Genomic DNA, 25,361 nt, shown 5'->3' with positions numbered 1-25,361 from the left:
GGTTGCTGGACTGGGGTTCCCCACTCCCCTCTGGGATTGCTGGGTTGGAGGCTGAGGTTCCCTGGCTCCCTTCCCTCTCCTTGCATCTGCTGCCCTTACTATCTCGTCTCTGGTCATGTCCCTCTGAACATATACCTCTTTGTAGTTCCTTGCATACCTCAGTTTGCTCTTCTTTACTAGGATGTCCTCTTTGATGTCCTCACTCTTGAATACTACCTTGATCAATCTCTTTTTGTCTCTGTTGTACTGGCCAATCCGGAAAAACTGTTCTGTCTCGTTCAGCCTTTTCCATTCCTATCTCCTTTAATATCCCTGCCACTGCAGCTTTGTCTATAGTCCTCGATTCCTCTCTTGTGGAGCCCTCTTGTTCCTTGACACCTACCACTACTACAGCTCTTTTCCTTTCCATTAGCTGGCTTGTGCATCTAGCTGCCTCCTGTGAGGTTACTGCTTTCATTACAACTTCCTTGACTGTGGACATTGCTCCTGGGCTCTTCATCATTTCAGCAAAGGTTGGGCCAGTTGTAGGGGTCCCTGTCATTCCTACATCTCCTGGTACCTGGGGGTTGGTCCCCTGGGCCAGAGTCTGAGGAGGGCCTGTTTTTAGGCTTTTTATCTCCGCTTGTGCTGCACTTAGTTCTATCTGCAGTTTACATATAGTTTCCCTCAGGTCCTTCAATTCCCCACTGACTTCCTTCCATGCCTTAGCAATCATCTCCATGTATGACTCGTCCAGTCCCTCTCCTCCAGCTTCATTCTGTTGTCTTGCCATCCCGCATGACCTGTGTGTGTGTGTGTGTGTGTGTGTGTGTGTGTGTGTGTGTGTGTGTGTGTGTGTGTGTGTGTGTGTGTGTGTGTGTGTGTGTGTGTGTGTGTGTTTGTGTCTGTGTGTCTGTGTGTCTGTGTCTGTGTCTGTGTCTGTGTCTGTGGGTGCGTGTGAGTGTGTGTTTATTGTGGGGGTGGCATGGTGGGGGGTGGGGTTAACTGGTGGAGGGATGAAGGAAGAGGGAGTGAAAGGGAGAGGGGGAGTGAACGGGAGTGAGGGAGAGAGGGAAAGAGGTAAGGGATGGAAGGTCAGTCCCAGGGATGAGAGGTGAGGTTGGCGGTAGGCTGGTTTGTGCGTGTGTGTGTGTGTTTACATTGGCTTGTTATGGTGAGGAGTGGGGGTGGGGCTAGTCAGTGGCGGTGTAATGTAAAATACAGGTGTGAGAAACTAGTACCAAGCTGAGGCTCTCGAGCTACTTTTTCATATTTTAACTAAAGGTCAAAGCTAATTATTGAATAAAAAACACTGTACACCTTATATGACTGACTTTGAGAGGCACTCACCTCCGAGTAAGCATCCCACAGCACAATTAGGTGATTTATGAAGTGGTGTCCGCCTTAATTGTTGACTTCCCCGCCAGAGGTCCTCCCACGTGGTGGTCCAAATGCTTCCCTTCTCTTCCCGCTCAGCCCGCCACGGTCTTGCCACAAACTCGTTCTTTTTCAAATTTTTTTTCTTATCCAACGTTATAAGAATTCACTATGTTGCGTTATCACTGCATTGCTGTATCCTTCATATGCCCAAAAACTATGTTTTGGGCTCACTGGTACGTATATATCCCGAGAATATTGAAGTAATTCGCGGACTGCCGTCCTACACTTCTGCCTTCCCTGGCCGTCCCTACACGTGTGTGTGTAACTACCTAAGTGTAGTTACAGGATGAGAGCTACGCTCGTGGTGTCCCGTCTTCCAAGCACTCTTTGTCATATAACGCTTTGAAACTACTGACGGTCTTGGCCTCCACCACCTTCTCACCTAACTTGTTCCAACCGTCTACCACTCTGTTTGCGAAAGTGAACTTTCTTATATTTCTTCGGCATCTGTGTTTTAGCTAGTTTAAATCTATGACCTCTTGTTCTTAAAGTTCCAGGTCTCAGGAAATCTTCCCTATCGATTTTATCAATTCCTGTTACTATTTTGTATGTAGTGATCATATTACCTCTTTTTCTTCTGTCTTCTAGTTTTGGCATATTTAATGCCTCTAACCTCTCCTCGTAGCTCTTGCCCTTCAGTTCTGGGAGCCACTTAGTAGCATGTCTTTGCACTTTTTCCAGTTTGTTGATGAGCTTCTTAAGATATGGGCACCACACAACCGCTGCATATTCTAGCTTTAGCCTAACAAAAGTCGTGAACAATTTCTTTAGTATATCGCCATCCATGTATTTAGAAGCAATTCTGGAGTTAGAAAGCGTGGCATAGGCTCCTCGCACAATATTCTCTATGGTCCTCAGGTGATAGTTTTCTATCTAGCACCACCCCTAGATCTGTTTCTTTATCAGAATTATTTAAAGATTTCTCACATAATATATAGGTTGCGTGAGGTCTATGTTCTCCTATTCCACATTCCATAACATGACATTTATTAACATAAAATTCCATTTGCCAAGTGGTGCTCCATATACTTATTTGGTCCAGGTCATCTTGAAGGGCATGACAATCATCTAAGTTTCTTATCCTTCCTATTATCTTAGCATCATCAGCAAACATGTTCATATAATTCTGTATACCAACTGGTAGATCATTTATTTAAACAATAAACATCACTGGTGCAAGAACTGAACCCTGTGGTACTCCACTTGTGACATCAGTCAGAAAATTTTTCATCCATGTTTGAAGCTTACCAGTCACCCCTCCAATATTTTCCAGTTTCCAGAACAAACTCTTATGTGGAACTCTGTCGAAAGCCTTTTTTAGGTCCAGATAGATGCAGTCAACCCAGCCATCTCTTTCCTGTAATATCTCTGTTGCTCGATCATAGAAACTGAGTAAATTCGATACACAGGATCTTCCAGATCGAAAACCATACTGTCTCTCTGATATTATATCATTTCTCTCCAGGTGTTCTACCCATTTAGTTTTAATTATTTTTTCCAATATTGTGACTATTACACTTGTCAATGATACCTGTCTATAATTAAGGGGGTCCTCCCTGCTTCCACTTTTGTAGATTGGAACTATGTTAGCCTTTTTCCACACTTCAGCTACAACTCCTTCAAACAGGGATGCCTGAAAAATCAGTTGAAGTGGAATGCTGAGCTCAGGTGCACATTCTCTCAGAACCCATGGTGAAACTCCATCTGGACCAACTGCTTTGTTCTTATTTAGCTCCTTGAGCATTTTTTCCACTTCGTCTCTAGACACCTCTATGTGCTCTATGTTGTTCTCTGGAATTCTTATTGTATCTGGTTCCCTGAAGATTTCATTTTGTACAAACACACTTTGGAACTTTTCGTTTAATGTTTCACACATTTCCTTTTCATTTTCCGTGAATCTATTTCCCATTTTCAACCTCTGAATATTATCCTTTACCTGCAATTTGTTGTTTATGAATTTATAGAATAGACCTGGTTCTGTTTTACATTTGTCTGCAATCCCTTTTTCAAAATTTCTTTCTGCCTCTCTCCTCACTGCCGTGTAGTTGTTTCTCGCATCTTTGTATCGCTGGTATGTTTTGGGGTTTGGCCTCTTCCTGTATTGTTTCCATTTTTGTGTCTTTTGGTCTCTGGCCCTCTCGCAATTTCTGTTGAACCAATCCTGTTTCCTAGCTCTGCATCTCTGTTTTGGTATAAAAATTTTTGTGCCTTTATCATATATTTCACAAAACTTGACATACATCTCATTCACTTCCTTGCCTAGCAACAAGTCTGTCCAATTATACTCACTAAAATTTTTTCTAAGGTTGCCATAATGTCCTCTCCTAAAGTCAGGTTTTTCAATTGCATCAACCTAAATATTTTCTTTCAGATTATAACGCATTGCATACTTTATTCCCAAAAAGACATGGTCACTTTTACCCAAGGGAGAAAGGTACTGAATGTCAAATATTTCTTTCTTCTGGGTAAATATCAAATCTAGCATGGAGGGAACGTCCCCTTCCCTCATCCTCGTAGCTTGTTTAACATGTTGATACAAGAATGTTTCCAGGATGAGGTCTACAAATTTACAGGTCCAAAAATCTTCTGTTTTAGCTTCATATGCTTCCCAGTCTATGGACTTCAAGTTGAAGTCACCGACTATCAAGAGTCGTGAACTATCGTTATCCGCTCTCGCTATGATATCTCTCATTATTGTTATAAGACCTTATCGTTTACTATCTAGCTCCTCCTTTGACTATGTGCTGCTTGGCGGTGGACTATATGCATTCATGATCATTAGTTTATCATCCTCATGGTAGATCTCTAGTGCTATTATGTCAACTTCTTGTGGATTGGCAGTCATTTTTTCGTTCACCTTTAGGTGTTCTTTCACCAGCACAGCATCGCCACCGCCTTTCCAAATTTTTCTGTCCTGTTTCCAAATTGAGTAGCCCCTTGGGAATATGACCTCATTTAAAATAACATCTTCAAGTTTTGTCTCCGTGAGTGCAACTATGGCTAGTGTCTGCAGCTGTATTACATCACTTAACTCCAGTATTTTCGATCTTCTCCATCTATGTTGGTTTATGCAATCTTCAGGAACTTGTTCCCCCTCTTCTTATTTTTCACTCCCCCTCTCTCTAATGATTTTGTTGGTTTGCCTTTATGTACCACTTTACTGGTCTGCCTACCCCTATCACTTTGTAGAAAAAAAAAGAATTGATATCTTCTTCATCCCTGTTCTCATTTATACGTTTTGCTTCAGCGAGGTTCAGTTTCAGCTTCTCTCTATCTTCTTTTGAAAGATCTCGTCTTAACGACCACAATTTCCCATCCTCATCACTTTGTAATTTTCTAGCATTCCTTAGTACTTCTTCCATCTGTTTGGCACCATTTAGGGTGATCCTCAAAGGTCGATCTTTCCCTTTTACATATCTGCCTATTCTCCTGTAGTCGCAAACATTCTCTATGGTTGTAAGACCTTCCACGAGGCTAGCACTTTTAACTACTACTTTCGCTTCTTCTACAGCTCTTTCTGACCTAGATGTTATTTCCTTTTCTTTGCAGCCAAAAATTATCAGGGACTTACTCCGATCAACTGTGCTTTGCACCAACTTCGGGTTAGATGCCAATTCTTTTCTCACTTCCAGCCTAATTTTTTTTTATCTTGGTTGCTGCAGTGTTTGACTTCCTTTACTGCTTCTTCAATTTTTTCCTTCTCCTTGGCCACGTGTGTGCATAGGTGAGTTGCATATTTTTCTTGCACTGTACTATTCCCTGTGTAACTTCCTCCATTTGTGCTGACAAAAGCTGTTTCTCCTGTTGAATTTCCTTACCTAACCTATTGTAGTCATTTATGTTTAAACTTACTTCAACTTCTTCCAAAGCTATTTTTAAGTTTATTTTCTTCTTCCGTGGCTTTGCAATTTGTTTCCAATTGATTCTTATCCTTGCAGAAGTCTTTCACTAAACCCTCAAGACATAAAACTTTGCTATTTAAATGGTCATTACTTTCTTTCAATTTACTAATTATTTCTACATGAGAGTTCACTATAGTATCTAATTTTACCAACTTATTGTATAGACTGGTTATATCAATGCTTTCTTCACTGAATCCAGCAAAGTCAAGCTCTGTTTTGTATTTCCTCTTACCGGCGGCCATCTTGAATATTGTTCTCTGCACTGGAAACACTAGGGCAACTTTTTCTCATCCAATTTTTCACTTCCCTTGGCACATTCCTGTTATCTCACCTATTATTCAAAAGCACTATACCTTTATGTTCTCTGGGACACCACTCACTATCATCCTGTACTACAATCCTGTGTGTGTGTGTGTGTGTGTGTGGTGTGTGTGTGTGTGTGTGTGTGTGTGTGTGTGTGTGTGTGTGTGTGTGTTTGTGTGTTGCTATTACGTGCAACAGATGGCGTTGTTTTCGAAAAAAAACATGTTTTTTTCTGTCACAGGTGTCTGTCATACTACCTATATAGTAGGTATATAAAAACATGTGCATATTCGAATGGAACGTTGTGTCAGAATTTCAAAGCAATCGGTGAAGAACTTTTGGAGAATACAATATGTGTGGCTGTTACATCCAACAGATGGCACTGTTTTTCAAAAAAAGCATGTTTTTTTCCTGTCATAGGTGAGGCATATATAGAGTAGGTATTTAAAAATACGCGCCTATTCGAATGCAACGTTGTGTCAAAATTTCAAAGCAATCGGTAAAGTGGTTTCGAAGATTTCTCTCACTTGAAAAAGCATAGTTAAAAAAAAAAAATATGTTTTCCTCACAGGCGTGACATCTATATAGTATGTATATAAAAACCCGCTCGGATGCGACTGGAACGTTGTGTGAAAATTTCAAAGCAATCGGTGAAGAACTTTCAGGGATTAGAGGTTTTTAAGAAACGAACATTTCCATTTTTATTTATATAGATATTTGAACTGACAATTCATCTTTAATATAGTTCACACTACTAGAGGAACTTTACAACTGTAAACTTATTATTTCTCCTTAGTATGGGAACCTTTTATAAGCATCTTAGTACAAGTAAAAGTTATTACTTTAGTGCTAAATATACTGTGAGTGTCTGTCTTGGGAGCGCAAGTCTTCCCCTCATCCATCTCTTCTCCATCTCTATGTTGTAATTAACAATAAGGTAAATGACTATAAATAATAAATATTTAAACAATACATAAACAAAATCTACATAGCAGTGAAGGAGGTCAAGTAATGTTCCGTTAATTATGGGGTTAAGTGGCCCTTGCCTGCATTGTTGATATTGTCAATGGCCACTTCTGGCAGCGGCCACTGGCCACCTCTGGCAGCGGCCACTGGCCACCTCTGGCAGCGGCCACTGGCAACGTGCATGTTATGGTCGTAGTGGCAGGAGTAACTAGCGTCTTAGACCCCAGTTGAGGCGCAGCCAATTACAAGCCAAGATGGATCTGTTGCGTCAGACTATTAACCAATGAGAAGCAATGTGGTGAGTATAAAAGTGGGAGCTGGAGCCGTGGTGTGTCAGTTACCTCCTCTCCACGGCAAGACATCTTATCATAGCGAAGGTTTGTGTTTTGTTAAGTTTTTTTGAAATGTTTGTTATAGGTTGTTTGTTGGTTTTTATGTTTTTTAAGTTTTCTAATAGGTATTATTATAGACGTTAAATTGTTGAACGTATTTCATAACTTGTAACTTCCCCCCCCCCCCCTTACTTCACAGCCAAACTAGTAGTGTCGTGAGTCAAACAGTTGTCAACTAAATGACGCAAGTTATTAACCACTTCAACAATATTACATTCCATGTTTATACCTAGTAATCTTCTATGGCTATATGTAACTAGATGGCATATAATCGTGCCTTTGATTCATATCGGGATAAATTACTCCTAATGTGAATTCCTAAAATTGAGTTTTAAATTGTCTTCCACACGACTAAAATGGAGTTCTTAAGAATTATTAATAAAGTGATTATTCTTAAATGACATTAAAAGCGTCTCTTGATTTCTGTATTACCTTGTGAGAGTGGGTTAACTGGTTTGGGTATAAAACTGCTAAAATTCGTGTATTTAATTAATTTTGAAACTATCATAACTCTTGTACAAGAATTAAAATCGGCCATGACTTAATTTTAATTATTAACTTGACTGAAATTTCCTAAACCTCAAGCCTATAATTGGCTTGAGCAGTTAAACCTCTAAAGATCCTATACTGACAAACTTGCAGGGAGCTTGTGTAACGGGTGTTGGAAGGAAAAGTTGTCTTAATTCAACATGTCCTTTGCACCTTCAGGTCTAACAAATGATTTCTCCTGGTTTTGTTACACTTTACTAAATCTGAATTGGTAAGATTAGGTTTACACTAAGTAACTTGTCTAAAACTCTGCCTCGATCATCTTGGCTGTCGCATGGAAAAAATGGCCACCCTTTCATCATCAGGTGGATACTGTATTTAAATGGCAATTATTGCTGGTATAAATATTGCGTAGAAAATTTCGCCCTTGTGAATATAAAGTACTTGTGCTTCTTGAGGACCGTGGTGCTTGACGAAGTGGTCTTCATAATGGTGCACTAACATAACTAGTAAACACCCCTTTACCTACTGGTGTTTTCTGATGCATGACGGATCATCGCTGACTTTCCTGAAGTGACAATTAATGCTAGTTCTAATTGAAACCTTAACTGGCAATTATCTTCCTGGTCATATAATATCCCACATCCTTCAGAATGCCACAACCTCTATTCCTCGCATGTACTTTACTAAAGCTCTTGAAGGTTTATTACTACAAACTTGTCTTAAATCTTGCCTCGTGTTTTAGTATAGTGAGGGAGTATTCAAAGCTACCACAATACTCGTAAATAGGTACATCTTAAATGGGTCCCCTTGCTCAGTGTAAACCCGCGATTCATTTGGGGGAGGCAGTTAGTTCACTGTAATTACTCTAAACTGGAAGGTAGAGCCTGGCAGCAATTGAAGTAATTTTTTTTTAAGCATAATGCAAAACTACCAATTTTAGCTGTAAAATTACTCGCCAGGGTGAATGCTATTGCCATAAAACCTTAATATTGACATCTGGTAGATAACCACGTGTAGGTTAATCTACAAATTATGTAAGTTTGGTTTTTTCAATAAATTTGAACTACTGAATATGGTGGACACGGAACATGCTGTTCTTAATGAAGTTGACCAGAATGTTAAGTTAGACTCCTTGCATTTGCTTCCATAAACTCTGACTTTTCGTGCAACAAATGCTACATAACTCCCACGTCCAACAGTGTTGGACATAGTGGTGGTGGGGGGGGGGGGGGGAGGAATCGGGATGATAAAACTACTGTAGTACATGTACTGAACCATGACTTTATATTGCCCGGCACCTCCAAACATTAGTTCTTCTAGTCTTGGAGGTTAGCACAAAGACCTTGCCGAAAACTTATCCATGGAATGAACTTTAGGGTGAAAGGAAAGTCATTTCACCTAGATCAAAATGATGCGTAAAGCTGCAAATGTTCCTGACCCAACAATGTAAACTCTAAATTGCCAGCGATGATGAATAGCTAGTGGACGAACTTTCTTCTTCGAAAGTGGTATGCATGGAATGGGTCTCGCAAGATAGGTTTAAGCTTCCTAAACCTTGTAAAAGTACGGCCCCATTGCCCTCTACAGAAAGTTTATACAAAGAGCACGTGCGTGTATTGAACCTATAGGGCACTGATCCTCATGGACATTAACTTTTCTAATCAACCGGGTATCTAAATAGAGAACAAAGCCTCTTCTGTTGTAGTAAAGGCTAAACATTACACACGACCTGCAAAACGAGAGGCTAAGGGGGGGGGGTGGATAATTTGGATACTTTGCATTTTCTTGTGGTCGTACCTACCCCCTCCCCATCCGGCCCGTTGGCGTCGTGAGGGGGCTTGGTGGACGGCTGCCGGAGTGTGATGCTCCGTTGGGCAGTCCCTCTGTCCTTTTCTGGCCTTGCACTCCTGCTGCTGTCTTCTCCAATTGTGCCGGATCGCTTTTCCTTTTCCTTGTGTTTCGTTTTTCTCCCCCCTCTTCTCCTATCTGCTTGTCGTTTCCTGCCGACCTTTTGCTTGTTTTGGATTCTTTCTTTGGACTTATTTTATTTTGACGCCCGGGTGCTTGAGGAGGCATACTCTTGCACCCGTAGAACTGTAGTACCCAACGTCTCGAGCGAGGGGAACCTTTTATTGTCAATCCCCCTTTCGTCGCTGAACCCGATCTCGACGGACTGACGGTTCTTAAGGTGGCGTTTGTGGGGCGTATACTCACGACGCACCCCTAGGGGGCCCCGGCATGATCGGCGATAGCTTCCTGTTAGGTGTCCTGCCTCTAATTGTGGCTCCATGGTGGGTATGGGGGCACATTCGTGGATGAATTTGTCGTTTTTCGTCTCTATGTCGTTGAATGTTTCCGTTGTACCCTCTCAGGCTCGTAGGGTGGGCGACCAAGCCCCCCGAGTCGGCCTGTATTGGAAGACCAGGCTCTGTAGCTCCCGCTGCGTTGGGGCCCCGACCTTGCTCCTCCTTTGACCGTTCTGACTTCTTCCCCCAGCTCCCCTCCCTCCTCTGTGGTTGGGTCGAGCCTCCAGCCCCCGGTGGTGACCACTTCGTCCCCTGGTGTGGCTAAGTCTTTCGTTGTGACTATTGCGCCTTTTGACCCCTCTCTCTCTAGGGGTTCTCAACGCCGTTCGCGCCCCAACCGCACTCGCTCGATTCCTTCCCGTGCTGATGCGTATCAGGCCTTGTTTGGTCCTGCTTCATGGGCCAAATACTTTGATCTCCTCCCTCTTGATTCTGCGCCTCCTGACGATTTCTCCCTCCATCGGCATCTTGTAGATTCCGTGGATGCGTCTGTTACTTTCAACCCCACTCGTCTCGGTACACATGTCGTTGCTGCTCCTTCTCAGGATGCGGCTTCCCGCTTGGCTGCCTTATCTTGCCTTGGCGAGACCCCTGTTCGGGTCTCCAAGAACGTTCAGATGAATGCCAGTGTTGGCACTATTCTCCTCCCACCCCATGTTGCAACAGGTGTTCGGAATCTGCAGGATTGCCACGATGATATTCGGCATATCCTTGATGCCCAAGGCCATTCTGTCCTTCCAGGTTGACTCGTTTACTCGTCCCCCTCGTGGTCGTCGCCGTCAACCCCTTCGCGTTGTGAAGATCACCTTTGATGGTAGGACCCTTCCATCCTCTGTCATTCTTGCTGGTGCTAGGTGCTCTGTCCAAGAGTATATTCCTTCTCCTCGACTTTGTAACAAGTGCTGGAGGTTTGGGCATGGTGCACTCCGCTGCTCTGGGACTATCTCTCTCTGTCCTTTGTGTGGGAGTGAAGGTCACTCTAAGTCGGAGTGCACTTCTCCCCAGGCTCGTTGCCTCAACTGCGGTGAGGCCCATCCTACCTTCTCCCGTGCGTGTGTCCATTACAAGCTTGAGGCAGCCGTCCTCGACTTGAAGCACCGGGAGCGTTTATCTTTTCCTGAGGCGAGGCGCCAGGTTCGCCAGCTCACGCCTTTTGCTAATATCTCTTATGCTCGCGTGTTGCGCTCTTCCTCTTCCTCGTCCTTCCCGCCTTCCTCAGACTCACAACCGTTTCCGGGCCTTGGACCCTGATGCGCCCGCTGCCCCCTCCTTTGTTCCTTTGGGTTCTCTCCCGAAGGATCCTCCTCCTGGTCCTCTGTCTGGGGTTCTCCTTCCTTCTACCCGGTTTGTCGTGTCTCCTGTGTCTTCTTCCTCGTCCCCCTCCGATCCTCCTTCCCATCCTCTTCCTCCATCTATCGGCTCTCCCCACCGCCTGTCGGTGCGGGCGGATGTCCATCGCTCTCCTTACGGCCGTCGTGTGTGCTCTCGTTCGGCTTCTCCTGTTGACACTGGAATCCGTTGCCCAGTACGTAGTTGCTGGGACACCGGTCTCTTTAAGTCAGAAGCGAAAGCCTGGCTCCTCTCCTTCCTCTTCCCCGGCGGGTAAGAAGGCTTCGCTTTCTTCCTCGGCTCCTACTTCTGGCTCTGTTGCTCCTTCCCCTCCCGTTTCAGTGATTGCGCCCCCTGTTCCTGCTTTGGGGGTTTCTTTGGCCCCTGCTTCCCTTTCGGTTGCTGCTCTTGCTGAGGTGCGCTCCCCTCTTTCTACTCCCCCTCTTCCTGCTGCTGTCCTTGACTGCTCCTCTCCGTTGTCTCCTCCTCTTCCTCCTCCTCCTCCTCCGGACCCCGCCCGCCCACCTCTTATCTGTTCTCCCGTTTCCTTCCCTCCGTCTTTGCTCAGTTTACCCATGCCCCCTAACCTGACTTTGCTGACCCTGATCCCGACCCTGATATTCTTTAACGTGCTCTGTTGCTTTTTCGCCTTTGTTTCTTCCTTGTTCTCTGTTTTTGTCCTTTCTCTTCTCGTCGTTGTCCATTCTTCAATGGAACGTTCGAGGTTATTACGCCAATTTCCTCGAACTCCAACTTCTGATTTCGCGGTTTTCGCCCCTTTGTGTCTGTCTCCAGGAGCCAATGCTTGGTGCTCGTCCTGGTCGTTTTCGTGGCTATTCCTTTCTCTTCCCCCCCCCCCCAGCTATTGCTGGGGCTTCTAATTCTTCTGCTCTCTTGATTCGTGCCGATGTTCCCTTTGTTCCTTTGCTTTTTCCTTCGCCTCTCCATTGTTCTGCTGCTCGTATCTTTGTGGGGAAATGGTACACAATTTGTTCCATTTATCTCCCCCAGAGTGTCCCGCTCTCTCTTCCTGATTTGAAACACCTCCTAGACTCCTTGCCGGAGCCTGTGCTCCTGCTGGGTGACTTCAATTGTCGTCATTCTCTTTGGGGTGACGTTCTGACGAATACCCGGGGTCGCCTCCTTGAGCCGTTTCTCCTCTCTTCTTCCCTGTCTCTTCTGAATTCTGGTGAGCCCACTCATTTGGACTCTCGGACTCGCACCCTTTCTTGTCTTGATCTTTCTCTCTGCTCTTCTTCTCTTTACTTAGATTTCACGTAGCAGGTTCTTGACCTCCATGGAAGTGATCATTTCCCCATCCTTTTTTCCTTTTTCTCTTTTCGCCCTTCCCTCTCTTTCCCTAGGTGGCAGTTTGCTAAGGCAGACTGGACCCTATTTACCCTCAGTGCTGCTCTCTCTGACCTCTCCCTTATGCCTCTCTCTCGCGCTCTCCTCCTTTTTCATGACACTGTCTTCAACGCTGCCCTCAGCTCTATTCCTCGCTCTTCCTTTCGGGGTCCACGGAAGTGCGTTCCCTGGTGGAATGCGGACTGTGCTCGGGCTGTCCGCTGTAAGCGTGCAGCCTGGAAGAGGCACCGCCGTAGGCAGACGACCGATTCTTTTCTTTTCTTTCGGAAAGCGAGTGCGGTGGCCCGTAGGGCCATCCGTACGGCTAAACGTGAATGTTGGGCATCTTATGTCTCAACAATTACGTCCGAAACCCCTCTGGCCCAGATCTGGAAGCGTATCCGCAAGATAGCGGGTAAGTTCGTTCCCGGTGTTTCACCGGTCCTTCACCTCCATGATACTCTTGTGGCGGACCCGTTGCAGGTCGCTTCCGAACTGGGTTCCCACTTTTCTTCTGTTAGCTCTAGTCTTCATCTTCCCCAATCTTTCCTTCTTCGTAAACCTGTCCTTGAGTCTCTTTCTTTAGATTTCTGCACTCATCTTCAGCTTCCCTATAATGATCCCTTCTCTCTCTCTGAACTTCGTTCTGCCCTGGCCCTCTGCGGTTCTACGGCGGCGGGCTCCGATGGTATTCATTATGAGATGCTTCGCCATCTCCCTCCGAGCACGTCTCAGTATTTACTGAGTCTGTATAATCGGATCTGGGAGTCGTCGTCAGTCCCTGAGGACTGGCTCGATGCCGTTGTCCTCCCTGTTCGCAAACCGGGGTCTCTGGGTACTTCCCCTAAGGACTTTCGCCCTATTGCTCTCACAAGTTGTGTCTGCAAACTCTTTGAACGTATGGTTAACGTTCGTCTGATGTGGTTCCTGGAACACCATCACCTCCTCTCCCCTTCTCAATTTGGTTTCCGCAAGTGCCGCAGCACGACAGATGTCCTGGTGAACTTGGAGGTCTATATTCGTACTGCTTTTGCTGCGAAGACCTCCGTTGTTGCCGTCCTTTTTGACCTGGAAAAGGCTTACGACACCACTTGGCGTTATCATATCCTATCTCAACTTCATTCTTTTGGCCTTCGTGGTCATCTCCCTCTCTTTCTCCGCGGCTTCCTCTCTCGTCGTTCCTTTCGGGTGCGCCTTGGTACCGCTCTCTCTCCCTCTTTTCAGCAATACGAAGGTGTGCCCCAGGGTAGTGTTCTGAGCACTACTCTTTTTCTGGTTGCCCTCAATGGTCTTCTTTCCTCTCTTCCTTCTGGTGTCTTCTCCGCTCTCTATGTCGATGATCTTACCCTTTGTTGTCAGGGTGATGATTCGCCTCTCCTTCAACGCCGGCTTCAACTTGCAATTGATGCCGTGTCGTCTTGGGCCACTGATCATGGCTTCAAGTTCTCTACTTCTAAGACTTGTGCCATGACTTTTACTCGGAAACGGGTTGTTCTTCGTCCCTCTTTGTCACTTTATGGTCATCCCCTTGAATACAAAGATTCCGCGAAGCTTTTGGGGTTATTCCTTGACACTCGTTTGTCTTGGTCTCCCCATATCTCTTACCTCCGTGTTGAGTGCTCTAAGGCCCTTACCCTCCTTCGGGTCTTGTCCCATACTTCTTGGGGGGCAGATAGGCGCACTCTCCTTGCTTTACATTCCTCTCTCGTCCTGTCTAAGCTCGATTATGGTTGCCCTGCTTACTCGTCTGCTTCTCCTTCTACTCTTCGCCGTCTTGATGCTTTGCACCATACTGGGTTGCGCCTCAGTTCTGGTGCCTTTCGTTCGACTCCCGTCCTTAGCTTGTATGTTGACACTGGCTTCCTGTCTCTCCAGGACCGCCGTGATCGCTACTGTCTTCGCTATCTTGCGCGGTCCTTGCAACATCCTTCCTCTCGCCTCTGTCGTGCTTTAACTTTTACCACTCCTGCAGTTCCTGTTCCTCTTCACCACCTCCCTCTTTCTGTCCGGTTATCTCGCCTGCAGGATTCTCTTTCCGTTCGTATTTCTGATGTTTCTCCTCGTGTTCCTTCTTTGCCCCCGTGGAGGGTCCCTCTTCCGCGGTTTTGTACATCCTTGACCCGTATCACTAAAGCTTTTACCCCTCCTACGGTTCTAAAACGCCTTTTCCTCGAGCACTTTTCTTCTCACTCCCGCTCCGTTTCTGTCTTCACCGATGGGTCTAAGTCAGTGGACGGTGTTGGCTACTCTGTTGTTTTTCCTGATCGCACTTATGTGTCGCTTGCCTCCGGAGACTAGCATCTTTACAGCGGAACTTTATGCTATTCTCTATGCTCTTCGTCTCCTGCTTTCTCGTTGTCAGTCTTCCTTTGTAGTTGTTGTTGACTCTCGTAGTGCCCTCATGGCTCTCGGGTCCTTTAATCCGGTTCATCCAGTGGTTGTCGAGATCCAGCATTGGCTGTTTCTCGTTCACAGTAAATTTAAGTCGGTTGAGTTTTGTTGGGTTCCCAGCCATATTGGTGTGTCTTTAAATGAGCGTGCGGATGCTGCCGCCAAGGAAGCTGTCCGCTCTTGTCCCATCTCTCGTAAGGGCATTCCGTATTGCGACTTTTACCCGGTTATCCATTCCTCAGTCCTTACCCGTTGGCAGGCTTCTTGGTTGTCTGTTACTGGTAACAAGCTACGTACTCTTAAATGTTGTGTTTCCTCGTGGCCGTCCTCCTTCCACCGTAACCGGCGGTGGGAAACAGCTCTGGCGAGGTTGCGTATTGGCCATACTCGCTTAACCCATGGTCACTTGATGGAGCACCGCCCTGCTCCTTATTGTCCTAGTTGCATTGTCCCTCTTACGGTCGTGCATGTCCTTCTTGAATGTCCTGACTTCCAGGACGAGCGTGTGTCTTGCTTTCCGACCGCCCCTCGCGGTCACCTGTCCCTCGATAGAATTCTTGGTGACTCGGATACTTTTGATATCGTTCGCCTTATGCGTTTTTGTTCTCGTATTGGCATCCTTGGTGATATTTAGCGCCCTCTGATTATTTTGCATATTTGATGGTGCTACATAGCCTTCCCGGTTTGGTGCCTTCTTTTGATAATTACTTACTTACTTGTGGTCGTACCAGTGGGATCACAAACTCGTTGGAGAAAAGAGTTTACTGCCTTAAACGTGCTCTAGTATTTTTCCCAGGCCAGAGACCAGGTGTATAACATTGATTATTGCTCTGGCAATAGTGTTTAACCAGTCAATGGAAACTTTGTTGGAATTAGTTTTAACTATGTTCATGTAAACAGTAATTGCAGCAATCGATGGATAATTGCTACATAAAGCCCCCTCCGTGGTGTCCCCTTGCCGTGAAGAAGCTCGTGTACACGTCCCTGGGACCAGTGATGGTTGCCTTTGCCCCGTTTTGGGTGGTGTACGTTCAGAAGAGAACCACGTAGTGGCCTCGTGAGCCATCGGACCACCTGCTGGAGGGGGGAGGTCCCCCCCCCCCTGAGTGGCTGGTCAAGTGTCCCGGCTGGGGCGATAGGGTGAATGGGGTCTTGGCACCAGTATGGGAGACTAGACGATGTAGTAAGACTCCTCTGTTGAAAAGGGGGAGCACCGCTGGAGACGACGCACCCTTCCTGCAATGGCGCGTGCTCGGCGTACCTGGCTACCATGGTAGGTGGTGTCCCTTGGTTCCAGGTCCCAAACATTTAGATTGATTAATGTATGACTGACAAGACTTCTTACTCGCTCGTGGGGTGGGCGACCAGGCTCCCCGAGTCAAACTGTCCTGGAAGACTTTGCTCTGTATCTCCTACTACAGGACCTGTTCTGGGCCCATAGCAGACTACTCTGGCCTGCTCCCCTCCCTCCTATGTCGAGGAGGGTAGTCCCCCAAACCCTCTGTGGTGACCGCCTCGTCCCCTTGCACGGCTCCATCTTTGTCACTACTGCACCTTATGACCCTTCTCGAAGTTCTCGCCGTTGTCACCTTCACGGCCGCTCTTGTATGCTCCCTTCCCATGCTAATTTGTACCATTCCTAGATTGGTCCTGCTACGCGGACTAAGTACTTTGAGCTCCATCCTTTGGATTCTACTAGACTTCCCCCCCCCCCCCCCCTTTTCTTAAGCACCTTGCAGACTCGGTAGAAGCCTGTTACTTTCAACCCCACCAGTCTCGGCGAGAGTCGTTGCTGATCCTTCTAAAGATGCAGCTACTCGCTTGGCTGCCTTATCCTGCATTAGCGAGACCCCTTTTTGCCTCGCAAAGAACGCTGTTAAATACTAGTCATGGCACAGTTCTCGTGTATCATGTTGTAACCAGCGGGTGTTGGCAATCTAAAAGACTGCCACGAGGATATGAAGAATCAAAGGCCATTCTGTCTTTCAGGTAGACATGTTTACTAGACCCCCCCCTCCCCTCGTGGTCGTTGCCGTCAGCCCCTTCGGGTGGTGAAGATTTCTTTTGATGTTAGGACCCTTCTGACCTGTCATTCTTGCTGGTGCCAGATGCTCCATTCAGGAGTACGTTCCATCTCATTGGCTCTTATAAAAAGTACTGGAAGTTTTGGCATGGTGCCCTCGCATGCTCCAATGTTGCCTCCACACAAGACAAGGGTGTAAGTTGGAGTAGACTTCTCCCCGGGCTCCTTTCCTCAATTACAGTGAGGCCGACCCTACCTTCTCTCACTCGTGCTCTTGAGCTAATCTTGATTTCGGGGATTAGCGTCCCCGTGGCCTGGTCATCGGACCCCCCCCCCCCCCAGGAAGTGGCCCACAGCAGCTCACTCCCAGGTACCTATACCCTGCTGGGTAACGGGAACATCAGTGTGAAAGACTTTTTGCCCATTTCTCTGCCTCCACTTCGGATCGAACCTCAGGCCTAAGAATCCGAAGTGCTGTCCTCTTGGCTGCCAGATACTAGTGTATAGATTACAAACTTGAGGCAGCAGTCTTCCACCTGAAGCACTGGGAAAGTTTCTTTTTCTGAGAAGAGGTTCAACTCTACCCTCTCCCTGTACGACTCTTATGTTCACGTGTTGCACTCCCCCCCCCCCCCCCCCCCTCTCCTCGTCCTTCCTCAGTCTCGCAACCACTTCAGGCCTTAGACCCAGGCACGCCCACCTCCCCAGTTCCTTTGTTTGGTCCGGAATGGTTCCCCTCTTTCTGTCAGGGGTTCCCCTTATTTCTACTCGGTCTGTCATGTCTCCTCTCCTTTCTTTCTCCTCTCCCTCTGGTCCTCCATCTCTTGGTTCTCCACGCTGCTTGTGTGTGGGCTGATGTCCATTACATTCCCAGAGATATTGTTCACTCTCATGTTGAGCCCCCTCTTCCTGCTATTAAAGTTTCTTTGGCCCCCGCTCCCCTCTTGGTTGCTGAGGTGCGCTCCCCTCTTGCTGTCCTTGACTGCCACTCTTGGTTGTCTCCTCTGCCTCCTCCTCTTCTGGACCCTGCTCCCTTCCCTCCATCTTTAATCATTTTACCCATTCCGCCTGACTTTGCTGACCCTGAGCTTCTTTAATGTGGTGTTCCTTTTCCACCCTTTTCTTCTATGTTGCTATGTTCTTTATTGTCTTTTCTTCAGTGGAACTTTCGTGGATACTACGCAAATTTCCTTACCTCCAACTTCTAATTTCAGTTTTCGCCTCTGTCTCAGGAGCCAGTGCTTGGGTGCTCGTCCTGGTAGCTTCCATGGCTATTAGTCCCTCAACCCTTCCCCTTCCCCCCCCCCCCACCTCCGAAATGTCCAGGTTGCTCTTCCGGTTCTTAGAAAAAAAAAAATCCTGATTCCTTGCCTGTGCTCCTGCTGGAGGATTTAAATTGTCAACATACCCTTTGGGGTGATGTTTTGACACATGGGGTTGCCTTTTTGAACCGTTCCTCTCTTCTTCCATCTCCTGAATTCTGGCGAGCCCACTTATTTGGATTCTCGGACTCGCACCCCTTTCCTGTCTTGATCTTTCTCTTTGTTCATCTCTTTACTTTGATTTCGTGTGGCAGGTTCTTGATTATCTCCATGGCAGTGACCATTTTCCTATCCTTGTTACACTTTTCCGTTTCACCCTCACCACTCCTTCCCTAGGTGCCAGTTTGCTGAAGCTGACTGGCGCTTCTTTACCCTCCATGTTACTACCTCCAACGTTTCCATTCTGCCTCTCCCTCGTGGCCCTCCTTTTTTTCATGAGTCTTCGACATAGCCCGCACTCTATTCCTCGCTCTCCTTCTCGGGGAAGGCGGAAGTGCATTCCCTGGTAGACTCTGCTCGGGCTGTAAGCATGCAGCCTGGGCGAAACTGCAGACGGTTGAGTCTTTTCTTTTGTTTCGGAAAGAGTATGGTGGCCCGAAGGACCATCAGTACAGCTAAACATGTGTACTGTCTTGTCTCCACCATTACGTCTGAAACTCCTCCTGCTGCAGATCTGGAAGCGTGTCTACAAGATAGTGGGCAACTTGGTTCACGATGTCTCACCAGTCCTTCACCTGTGATACTTTGTATGTATTGGGGGGGGGGGGGGGGAGGGACCGGTTGCACATCGTGACGAAATTGGGTTTCCACTTTTTATGTTGGCTCTGGTTCTCGTCTTCATAGAGCTTTCCTTAAGTCTTCTTGAATCTCTCCCTTTAGATTTCTGTAGCCATCTCGGCCATCCCTATAACGATCCCTTCTGAGCTTCTCTGCCGTAGCCCTCTGTGGTTCTACGGTGGTGGACTCTGATACCAATCATTATGAGATGTGCGGGGAGGGAGATTGTGAAACGTCTGATATTTTCGTCTCTAAACGTATTTAGAGTAGGTTTAATCAGACCTGGGAGTCGTAGTCAATCATTGAGGACTGGCTCGATGCGGTTGTCCTCCCATTATGGAAACCACTCTAAGTCATCCCTCGACTACCCTTTCCAAGGTTTCCGCCCTATTGCCCTCAAAAGTTGTCTCTAAAGTCTTAACGTATGGTTAATGTTCGTATGTAGTTCTTGGAACACTATCACCACGTCTCCTTCTCGGCTTGGTTTTAGCATGTGCTGCAGCACAACAGATGTCCTGATGAACTTGGTCTCTATTCGTACTACTTTTGCTGCAAGGATCTCTATTGTTGCCGTCCTTTTTGACCTGGAAGAGCCTCTTAAGGCTCTTAGAGCCAGAATATGATGCTGCCTTCCTGGCGGTATCATATTCTGTTCAACTTCATTCTTTTGGTCTTTGTGGGAATCTTCCCCCTCATCTGCTAAAGTTTCATCTCCTCGTTCCTTTAGTGAGGCTTGGTACAACTCTCTGCACGTTTAAGGCAATATGAGGGTGTACCCCAAGGTAATGTTCTGAACAAAATAAATTTTTTTGGTTGCCCTCAATGATCTTCGTTCCTTCTGGCCTCTTCTCGTCTCTGTCGACGATCTTAACCTTGCTATCGGTGATGATTCGCCTCTTCAACGGCGTCTTCAACTTGCAATTGATGCCGTGTCGTCTTGGGCCATCGATCATGGCTTAGTTCTCTAAAATTTGTTCTATGACTTATCCTCGGAGGCGTGTAGTTCTTTCCTCCATCTTTGTTGCTTCATGGTCTTCGCCTTGAATAAAAATTGCGTTAAGGTTATGGAGTTCATCTTTGACACTCGTTTGTCTTGGTCGCCCCATATCTCTTACCTGAGAGTTTAAAGCTCTAAGGCCCTTAACCGCCTCAAGGTGTTGTCCCATACTTCTTGGAGGGGGGGGGGGGGGGGAAGAGATGGGTGCACTCTCTCCTTTTTACATTCTTCTCTCGTCCTATCTAAACTAGATTATGGTTGCCCTGTTTACTCGCCTGCTTCTACTCTTCGCAGTTTTGATGCTTTGCACCATACTGGATTGCACCTCGGCTCTAGTGCCTTTTGTTCAACTCCAACCCTCGGCTTGTACGTTGACACTAGCTTCCTATCTCTACAGGACTGCCATAATTGCTACTGTCTTCGCTATTCTGTGCGGTCCTTAAAACTTTTTCTCCAGCCTCTATCGTGCTTTGCATTTTACCCCTCTTGTATTACCTGTCCCTCTTCACCACCTCCCTTGTTTTGTCTGTGTATATCTAACATTATTCTCATTAGGTCCTTAGTTCTAATGTTTCTCATCATAATTTTTTTTTTTTGGGGGGGGGAGGGGGGAGACTCCATCACCAATTGAGTCCCCCTTCCAAAGTTTTGTACATCCTTGAACCGCATCACTAAAGCATTTACGCCTCCTATGGTTCTGAAAAGCCTTTTCCTTGAGCACTTGTCTTCACACATCCGCTTGGTTCCAATCTTCACCGATGGGTCTAAGTCTGCGGGCGATGTAGGCTACTGTTTTTCCTGACCGCACTTGTGTATTGCCTCCCTTCAGAGACTAGCATCTTCACAGTGGAAATTTATGCTATTCTCTCTACTGTCTCCTGCGTTCTGAGTCAATCCTTTGTGGTTGTAGTTAATTCTCCTCGTGGCTCTAGGGTCCCTTAATCCTGTTCATCCAGTGATTATCGAGAAGCATAGGTTGTTGCTCATCTCTAGTAAACTTATCTGTAGCTTTGCTGGGTTACCAGCCATTTTGGTGTTTAAGCGTACAGATGCTGCTGCTAGAAAGCCTATCTGTTCTTGTCCCATCTCCAGTAAAGGTATTCTGGCTTTTACCCAGATTTTCATTCCTCCATCCTTGCCTGTTGGCAGGGTTGTTGGTTTTCTGTAGTTGATAACAAGCTGTGTGCTTTTAAGCATAGGTCCCCCCCCCCCTTCAGTGTCCTTCCTCCTACTGGCGGCAGGAAGTGACTCTAGCAAGGTTGCATATCGGCCACTTTCTTAATTCACCATCACTAAGGAGCAGGGCGAAATTCCATCAATTGTCCAAATTGCATTTTTCTGCGTTCAGTCGTGCATGTCCTTATTGAATGTCTTGACTACCAGGACGAGGGTGTTCTGCTTTCCTACCGTTCCTTGCAGTTGCTTGTCCCTCGATAGTTCGTGGTGAATGGGGTGCTTTTGATATCTTTCGCCTTGAGTCTTTATTCTATATTGGCATCATCGATGATATTTAGCGTCCTCTGATTATTTCGTGCATTTGATGGTGCTACATAGCCTTCCCAGTTTGATGCCTTCTTTTAATAATTACTTACTATGTCAGTTTTTTTTTTGTGTGTGAAACTTCACTACTGAAATCTTTAACTTGTCTAAAATATACTTACGCATGTATATGCTACTTTGAATCTAGCAAGCTTTGCAAAATTATTACTTCCAAATGCAGACGTACTTTGTTTACTTGTGATGTAACTTAACAATAGTTGTCAGTGACTTGTTTTTTGTAATATTTTAATCTCGTTCCAGATGAGTGTCATAATATTTCTGGTGATTGCGACGGGAGTGATGCCATCCTGGGCCCAATACTTCATTAGAGACGACGCTGCTCCTGTCATCTTGGGAGTCACTGTTGACAGGCCATTCGTTACCTCAACTGAACCTCTTGGTATCTGAAGGCGGCCCCACCCAACCTCCTCAACCCCAGCAACCCTCCCACAACTAACAGCCCAACAACCTGTGTTTGTTCAGCCACAACTACCAAGCCAGCCTCGGGCCTTCATTCCTCAGCCTCAACAAGTATCTCCCCTATTGCCTCCCTTTACCTTCCGTCCAACTTCATCTCTATGTAACCATGCTGCTAAACCCCTGGTAAGAAGTTTTATTTTCCTTTAATATAGCAGTTTTAAGGTTAAATGGCACTTAAAATGAGCCCCCTACATAATGTGTATTCCAACTGGTCAGGTTGACGAGGTAGAGGACGGCGGAGCGTATCACTTCTCATGGTGTCACGACTCTGGTAGACTCTACACCTGGGAGCAAGCAACCTATTACTGCTCTGGCCGTGGCAACGGCTTCCAGGCCGTCAGTATTGAAAGTCTCAGGAAGCAAGAATTAATCTCCAGGTTCCTGATTGCACGTAAGTTGACAAGCTAGTATTGGAGTATAACTTGGCCTGGAGTCGCTAACTTGGATGTAATGAAATGATATATTTCAGACAACATCAGCGACATCTGGACGAGCGGCAACAAACGTAACTCGAGGTCTTGGTCGTGGTTATCTGGCACTTCCTCTCCCTACTCTAACTGGTCTAGCACCGGCAGGTGAGAACTAGTTTGTTGACTGTAAACACTCGTGGTGTTGATTGGTAATGATCATGGCATTGAGTACCACTTGTCTTCCCCCAGGCGAGGACTACCACAGCCAGACAACGATGAAGGCAACGAGGACTGTCTGGCTGGAGTTAAACAACCAGTATAACGATGGTGTCACTTGGCTCGACTCCTCCTGTTTCCGCCTGAGGCGTGTCATCTGTGAGGCTCAACGCTTCTATGTTCAATAGTTATTCTCCATTTGTTCTCATTATTGTAATATTATAAGTAATGGCAGTAAGCTTTTAATCCTATTGATTCATTTTGTCTTAGAGTAAGAATTTTTAATAAAAGAATCTGATAAGTGTGTTAATATAAATATTAAACACACACTTTGTTTTCATTCTCTGAAGTAGTTTGTCTACATCGCTCATCTTACAAACAAGTTTGATCTGTTAAGGGGGGGGGGGGGGGGAGACAAAAGGGATAATGTCAATGTAGCGACCTTGAGTTGTTAAATAGTCTGGTTATGGATTTGTCTATCAGTTTGCAGACGCCTACCTGCTAGCGAGGTCAGCACTGTAGTGTTGACCAGACTATAAGGCAACCTGTCCTCACTAAGTTGTTTAAAGCAGTGGCAGTCTTCCCCAAATGCATTCATATCATTTAACCCCAATCAGGCAAAGAAAAAAAACTGAAGGCAATAGCCTTAGGCAGAAGGGGTAGCAGTGTGCTTTACATTTACAAGCATGTGATTAGGTAAACTATGGGCGTCTGTGATGTCGCTGGCCGTAGGAGGAAAAGTTATCAGAACCGTTTGAGACTGTCGTGTATCAGTGATTTTTCTCGCTAAACTATGCTCCTCTGCGAACACTGTCGGCATGAGACATCAATGGTTATAAGTGTGTACTGCCAGTATAACCAGGTAACATATGTCGCCACGCATTATATCTGAATTAATATGAACACTGGTCTTTAGCCACGAGGTACTTGTGCTCTTACATAGGGTGATAACCAATGCTGGGTGCACAGCACTTCAGTCGTTGGGTACAAATCTAGCAGATAACCATTCCCTTAGACTGTAAGATTTATCTTCACGCGCACATTATGTTGCACAATTCAGTTAAGGTTTGATATTGGCTACGCAATTATATTTATGGACCAAATGTCTAAGCCACCTACCCTGGAGGCTAGCATCTTAAGTTAAACTTGCTGGAATATTTTTTTCCTGTAAATGGTTATTTTTGTGGCTGATGCACATATGGCTCTGCAATTGTTTAATCCTTTGTGGATAGGAGAAGTAAAATTTTGGCTTACTCTTCTCCAATAGATTGAAGACTGTTTAGCTAGGTTCCCAGCCTTATTGAGTTGTTCTCTTGAATAGAGCACGGATACTGCTGCTAGAATCTATCCGCACTTGAACTATTTCCTGAAGTCCTTCCCTGTACGACTTTATGCCAAATCATTCATTCCTCGGACCGAGGCCATTGGCAGTCGTATGAAGCAGGTAACGGTGTTCCTACAGGTAGCTTGTCCCCTAGGCCTGCCTGCTTCCACCTTAATTGGCATTGGAAAACGGCTCTTGCTAGGTAACGCATTGGTCATATCCGCTAAACTCGGCGGAACTTAATTGAAGACTCTCTTCCTCAATTCAAACTGTATTGGTCGTGCATATCCTTGGTGAATGTCCCAACTTTTCAGAACATTTCTCATGCTACCTAGTAAATACTTGTGGTCATTTGTCCCTAAATAGAATCCTTAGAGATACAAACATAGCTTGACCTAAGCATTTTACACAGCCTCGGTGATAAGTAGTGCCATTTAAATATCCAGTGACAGATTGTGCTGGTCTCTCCTGATTGGTGCCTCCTTTTAATAATTACTTCCCAGTAAAGTTCTCGTTCTTGAAGGGGGGGAGGGGGAGATGACTATTTCATTGGGAAGTTTGTCTGTTAATGCTCTAATACAAGATGTCTAAATAATTTGGGGATCTGGATAGTAATGAGCAGAAGAGCTGAGCAGCTGCTCTAGGAGTTTCCACCTCGCTTAACTATAAAAAGGCAGTGCCGGGCAGTACAAAGCTGCTTCTGTTACTCAAAGGGGTGTAATATTTAAAGCAAGACAAACATAACATTGGTATTGGTTTCTACATAGGGACATGACATTCCTTGCATTAGAGATATCCTGAAATGTTTACAATGAAGTGCACGATTGAAAGTAGGGAAATACATTTTCGGAAAAGAGCAGGACCTTGTTCCACAAAGTATCCACGAGTTAAACTAGTGTGGCTGATGTGCAAACTAGCCACAAGTTTCCCCCATTATCTAAGGTAGAAAGGCCATAGGTAAATATTGGTTATGCACTCGTGTTTGGGGAACCGTGTCTGAGAAGTTGTTCGTGAGCACACTTCTGGGGCCTTGTCTGTGCTGACTGTTTGGGAGGATGGGGGGGGGGGTAGGTGCTGGTGCCCAGTCCCCCTCCCCATCCGGCCCGTTGGCGTCGTGAGGGGGCTTCGTGGACGGCTGCCGGAGTGTGATGCTCCGTGGACAGTCCTGTCATTTTCTGGCCTTGCACTCCAGCTGCTGTCTAATCTAATTGTGCCGGGTTGCTTTTCCTTTTCATCGTTTCGTTTTTCTCCCCCCTCTTCTCCTATTTGCTTGTCGTTTCCTGCCGACCTTTTGCTTGTCTTGGATTCTTTCTTTGGACTTCTTCTTTTTTGACGCCCGGGTGCTTGAGGCATACTCTTGCACCTGTAGAACTGTAGTACCCAACGTCTCGAGCGAGGGGAACCTTTTATTGTCAATCCCCTTTTC

At 46.0% G+C, this 25,361-nt stretch overlaps 1 protein-coding gene across 2 annotated transcripts in view; it reads left to right on the top strand.

Moving 5' to 3' along the window:
* LOC123772032 (BUB3-interacting and GLEBS motif-containing protein ZNF207-like) overlaps window positions 1-22,938 on the top strand; it is a 310,957-nt gene extending 288,019 nt beyond the window's left edge. The window contains exons 1-5 of one of the 2 annotated variants that reach the window (XR_011230860.1): window positions 6,821-6,967; window positions 21,767-22,108; window positions 22,202-22,376; window positions 22,455-22,560; window positions 22,645-22,938. The gene's annotated coding sequence lies outside the window, so the exon portion shown is untranslated. Of the gene's footprint in view, window positions 1-6,820; window positions 6,968-21,766; window positions 22,109-22,201; window positions 22,377-22,454; window positions 22,561-22,644 lie in introns of those variants that run through there. The other variant, XM_069337904.1, reaches the window with a different exon arrangement.
* The last annotated feature ends 2,423 nt before the right edge of the window (window positions 22,939-25,361 follow it).

This window comes from Procambarus clarkii, chromosome 38 (genome assembly GCF_040958095.1).
Source record: "Procambarus clarkii isolate CNS0578487 chromosome 38, FALCON_Pclarkii_2.0, whole genome shotgun sequence".
Taxonomy (NCBI): Eukaryota; Metazoa; Arthropoda; class Malacostraca; order Decapoda; family Cambaridae; genus Procambarus; species Procambarus clarkii.
This window is presented reverse-complemented; position numbering and strand designations above follow the sequence as displayed.